Source organism: Oncorhynchus clarkii, chromosome 13, assembly GCF_045791955.1.
Source record: "Oncorhynchus clarkii lewisi isolate Uvic-CL-2024 chromosome 13, UVic_Ocla_1.0, whole genome shotgun sequence".
Taxonomy (NCBI): Eukaryota; Metazoa; Chordata; class Actinopteri; order Salmoniformes; family Salmonidae; genus Oncorhynchus; species Oncorhynchus clarkii.
In genome coordinates, this window is record NC_092159.1 from 1,731,570 (window position 1) to 1,737,546 (window position 5,977).

Below are 5,977 nucleotides of genomic sequence, written 5' to 3' on the forward strand. Positions count from 1 at the left end.
ATTTCTCCCCATTATTTAATACTGACACATTCTGGCATCAAATAGTCTACAACCGTTAACTGCTACTGTGTTCAAAATGGATGTTTTGTTGTCTGACTAGAACCCTGATCTGGCGGGTCTCTGAACTGAACTCTCTCTCTCTCTCTCTCTCTCTCTCTCTCTCTCTCTCTCTCTCTCTCTCTCTCTCTCTCTCTCTCTCTCTCTCTCTCTCTCTCTCTCTCTCTCTCTCTCTCTGTGTCTCTCTCTCTCTCTCTCTCTCTCTCTCTCTCTCTCTCTCTCTCTCTCTCTCTCTCTCTCTCTCTCTCTCTGTCTCTCTCTCTCGATGATGATGATACTTCTAACGGTGTCTTTTACCCCCTTTAGACAGAAAACATCTGATTTTAAAAGATCTGTGATTGGTCGAAATACTAATTAGTGGAAAACATATGAGAAATTGGGCTGCCTGTGTAAAAAATTAAAATAAAGTACAAATTATATATTTTTTTTATTCACCTAACAATGCAAGTCAGTTAAGAACAAATTATTATTTACAATGAAGGCCTACTCCAGCCAAACCCGGCACGATGCTGGGCCAATTGTGCACCGCCCTATGTGACTCCCGATCACGGCCGTAATGTGATACAGCCTGGATTCGAACCAGGTACTGGTTCCAAACAGACGAACGATGTGACCAATAGAAAATGCTATGCATGTTTAATAGGAACATACATTATTTTTTCATTATGTAGCTTAATTTAAAACATGCGACAACAGCAAGCCCATTCGTCTCACAAGCCATGAGACGATACTACTGAACATCATACTAACGTTACCGCGTGCAGCTAATGTAAAACGTGAGAAAAGGTGTTTTTCCGCGTGTTAGAGTTGCGTAAATTCGAATCTGGATCTAAATATAACGATGAGTCACCGATTTTATACTATGTATTTTTTATTATCTAAGTAATAAATGGCAAATGCAACTTTCGTATATACGGGCTCTCTGTAATACCACGCAGGGCAGAACAGAGAACTGACAGGATGTATGTAAACAGTATTCTTTATTCTGTGATAGACAGTTCCAACCCGTCTGTTGGCCTATCACAGTAGAGGCTGGGCGTGGTTTGAACGTGCCCAGCCTATCGCAGGCGCTCAGGCGGGTCCCCGCCTCTTGGCGCTTCTTGGAGTCCTCCCTCCGTCGATGTATAGATCCTTACTGTTCTGGTATCGCAGCCTAGTTAGAACAGTTGCTCAGTTCCTGCTATTGTGTTGTTCAGTATTTTTCCATCTCAGTTAAACCTCGTGATGACCACCCCTCCCTATCACAACTTTGTAAGATACAGCAAGTCACACCATGTGCTCAATATTGTTACATACAAACACAAGGACAAAGCATCTGCTGGGCTGTTATCTACAGTTTTGCAACATGCAGGTCACACCATGTTACTCAGTTCTTGTCACACACAAACAGGCAAGTAGCAAGCAGTTGTTTAATCTCATGATGATGCTCCAGTGCACAAATGCAGACACCTCACACAACCAACATCAGATAATATTTAATCATATATATGCTAATGGCTATAATGTAAAATACAGAATCCAACACGCGCTAATTGAATTCGGGAAAAGGTTTGATAATTATAAGAGCACCTGAGGGCGGATTCAAACTTAGAAATCTATTCATATTTTTTAATGTGTTTTGATTGAAGCACTTCTCAGTAGCCTAGCTGGCATATATTTATTTATGCAGTTGCGTAACCTGCTTTTGTAGGTGAGGAGGATCCCTCGTAGCCTCTACAAACCATCCCGACCTCGTCGAATTTACATTCTGTTTTTCTAGACGAGACGGGATGCAACAGAATGTAAACTCGCGAGATCAGGATGGTTCGTATGAGACGAGATCCACTTGTGCCGCACTGAATAAATGTCATTTCAACTGAAAACAAACTCCAACTAATTCCCAACAGATGGTTTGTTTACGTTTCCACCGTTGTGGCCTACAGCTCCATCTTGTGGTCGCGTCGGGGACAACAGTTGTTGACATCTGAAGCGTTGTAGCTAACCATAACCCTTTTCCTAATCTTAACCTCATTCTCCTAACCTGCTACGTTAACTCACCTAACCTGTCACAATAATTCTCCTAACCTATCACGTTAATTCACCTAACCTGCTGTGTTAGTTCTCCTAAACTGCCACGTTAACTCTCCTAACCTGTCACGATAATTCTCCTAACCTGCTACGTTAATTCACCTAACCTGCTGTGTTAGTTCTCCTAACTTGCTACGTTAACTCTCCTAACCTGTCACGATAATTCTCCTAACCTATCATGTTAATTCTCCTAACCTATCATGTTAATTCTCCTAACCTATCATGTTAATTCTCCTAACCTATCATGTTAATTCTCCTAACCTATCATGTTAATTCTCCTAACCTATCGTGTTAATTCTCCTAACCTATCGTGTTAATTCTCCTAACCTATCGTGTTAATTCTCCTAACCTATCGTGTTAATTCTCCTAACCTATCGTGTTAATTCTCCTAACCTATCACGATAATTCTCCTAACCTATCGTGTTAATTCTCCTAACCTATCGTGTTAATTCTCCTAACCTATCGTGTTAATTCTCCTAACCTATCGTGTTAATTCTCCTAACCTATCGTGTTAATTCTCCTAACCTATCGTGTTAATTCTCCTAACCTATCGTGTTAATTCTCCTAACCTATCACGATAATTCTCCTAACCTATCGTGTTAATTCTCCTAACCTGTCGTGTTAATTCTCCTAACCTGTCATGTTAATTCTCCTAACCTATCGTGTTAATTCTCCTAACCTATCGTGTTAATTCTCCTAACCTGTCGTGTTAATTCTCATACGTTTCTATATGTTCAGCAGGACGCCGCCATACGTTTCTACATGTTCAGCAGGACGCAGCCATACGTTTCAGCAGGACGCAGCCATACGTTTCAGCAGGACTCAGCCATACGTTTCAGCAGGACGCCGCCATACGTTTCAGCAGGACGCCGCCATACGTTTCAGCAGGACGCAGCCATACGTTTCTACATGTTCAGCAGGACGCAGCCATACGTTTCAGCAGGACTCAGCCATACGTTTCAGCAGGACGCCGCCATACGTTTCAGCAGGACGCCGCCATACGTTTCAGCAGGACGCAGCCATACGTTTCTACATGTTCAGCAGGACGCAGCCATACGTTTCAGCAGGACGCAGCCATACGTTTCAGCAGGACGCCGCCATACGTTTCAGCAGGACGCAGCCATACGTTTCTACATGTTCAGCAGGACTCAGCCATACGTTTCCACATGTTCAGCAGGACTCAGCCATACGTTTCCACATGTTCAGCAGGACTCAGCCATACGTTTCCACATGTTCAGCAGGACGCAGCCATACGTTTCAGCAGGACTCAGCCATACGTTTCAGCAGGACTCAGCCATACGTTTCAGCAGGACTCAGCCATACGTTTCCACATGTTCAGCAGGACTCAGCCATACGTTTCCACATGTTCAGCAGGACGCCTCCATACGTTTCTACATGTTCAGCAGGACGCCTCCATACGTTTCTACATGTTCAGCAGGACTCAGCCATACGTTTCTACATGTTCAGCAGGACGCCTCCATACGTTTCTACATGTTCAGCAGGACGCCTCCATACGTTTCTACATGTTCAGCAGGACGCCTCCATACGTTTCTACATGTTCAGCAGGACGCCTCCATACGTTTCAGCAGGACGCAGCCATACGTTTCAGCAGGACGCCACCATACGTTTCTACATGTTCAGCAGGACGCAGCCATACGTTTCAGCAGGACTCAGCCATACATTTCCACATGTTCAGCAGGACGCCTCCATACGTTTCTACATGTTCAGCAGGACGCCTCCATACGTTTCTACATGTTCAGCAGGACGCCTCCATACGTTTCTACATGTTCAGCAGGACGCCTCCATACGTTTCTACATGTTCAGCAGGACGCCTCCATACGTTTCTACATGTTCAGCAGGACGCCTCCATACGTTTCTACATGTTCAGCAGGACGCCTCCATACGTTTCAGCAGGACGCAGCCATACGTTTCAGCAGGACGCCACCATACGTTTCTACATGTTCAGCAGGACGCAGCCATACGTTTCCACATGTTCAGCAGGACGCCTCCATACGTTTCTACATGTTCAGCAGGACGCCTCCATACGTTTCTACATGTTCAGCAGGACGCCTCCATACGTTTCTACATGTTCAGCAGGACGCCTCCATACGTTTCTACATGTTCAGCAGGACGCCTCCATACGTTTCTACATGTTCAGCAGGACGCCTCCATACGTTTCTACATGTTCAGCAGGACGCCTCCATACGTTTCAGCAGGACGCAGCCATACGTTTCAGCAGGACGCCACCATACGTTTCTACATGTTCAGCAGGACGCAGCCATACGTTTCAGCAGGACGCCTCCATACGTTTCTACATGTTCAGCAGGACTCAGCCATACGTTTCTACATGTTCAGCAGGACTCAGCCATACGTTTCTACATGTTCAGCAGGACGCCTCCATACGTTTCTACATGTTCAGCAGGACGCCTCCATACGTTTCTACATGTTCAGCAGGACGCCTCCATACGTTTCTACATGTTCAGCAGGACGCCTCCATACGTTTCTACATGTTCAGCAGGACTCAGCCATACGTTTCTACATGTTCAGCAGGACGCAGCCATACGTTTCAGCAGGACTCAGCCATACGTTTCCACATGTTCAGCAGGACGCCTCCATACGTTTCTACATGTTCAGCAGGACGCCTCCATACGTTTCTACATGTTCAGCAGGACGCCTCCATACGTTTCTACATGTTCAGCAGGACGCCTCCATACGTTTCTACATGTTCAGCAGGACGCCTCCATACGTTTCTACATGTTCAGCAGGACGCCTCCATACGTTTCTACATGTTCAGCAGGACGCCTCCATACGTTTCAGCAGGACGCAGCCATACGTTTCAGCAGGACGCCACCATACGTTTCTACATGTTCAGCAGGACGCAGCCATACGTTTCAGCAGGACGCCTCCATACGTTTCTACATGTTCAGCAGGACTCAGCCATACGTTTCTACATGTTCAGTAGGACTCAGCCATACGTTTCTACATGTTCAGCAGGACGCCTCCATACGTTTCTACATGTTCAGCAGGACGCCTCCATACGTTTCTACATGTTCAGCAGGACGCCTCCATACGTTTCTACATGTTCAGCAGGACGCCTCCATACGTTTCTACATGTTCAGCAGGACTCAGCCATACGTTTCTACATGTTCAGCAGGACGCCTCCATACGTTTCTACATGTTCAGCAGGACTCAGCCATACGTTTCCACATGTTCAGCAGGACGCCGCCATACGTTTCAGCAGGACGCAGCCATACGTTTCCACATTTTCAGCAGGACCTAGCCATACGTTTCAGCAGGACGCCGCCATACGTTTCAGCAGGACGCAGCCATACGTTTCTACATGTTCAGCAGGACTCAGCCATACGTTTCAGCAGGACGCAGCCATACGTTTCCACATGTTCAGCAGGACGCAGCCATACGTTTCTACATGTTCAGCAGGACGCCTCCATACGTTTCAGCAGGACGCCTCCATACGTTTCAGCAGGACGCCGCCATACGTTTCTACATGTTCAGCAGGACTCAGCCATACGTTTCCACATGTTCAGCAGGACGCCGCCATACGTTTCAGCAGGACGCAGCCATACGTTTCCACATTTTCAGCAGGACGCAGCCATACGTTTCAGCAGGACGCAGCCATACGTTTCAGCAGGACGCAGCCATACGTTTCAGCAGGACTCAGCCATACGTTTCTACATGTTCAGCAGGACTCAGCCATACGTTTCAGCAGGACGCAGCCATACGTTTCCACATGTTCAGCAGGACGCAGCCATACGTTTCAGCAGGACTCAGCCATACGTTTCTACATGTTCAGCAGGACTCAGCCATACGTTTCCACATGTTCAGCAGGACTCAG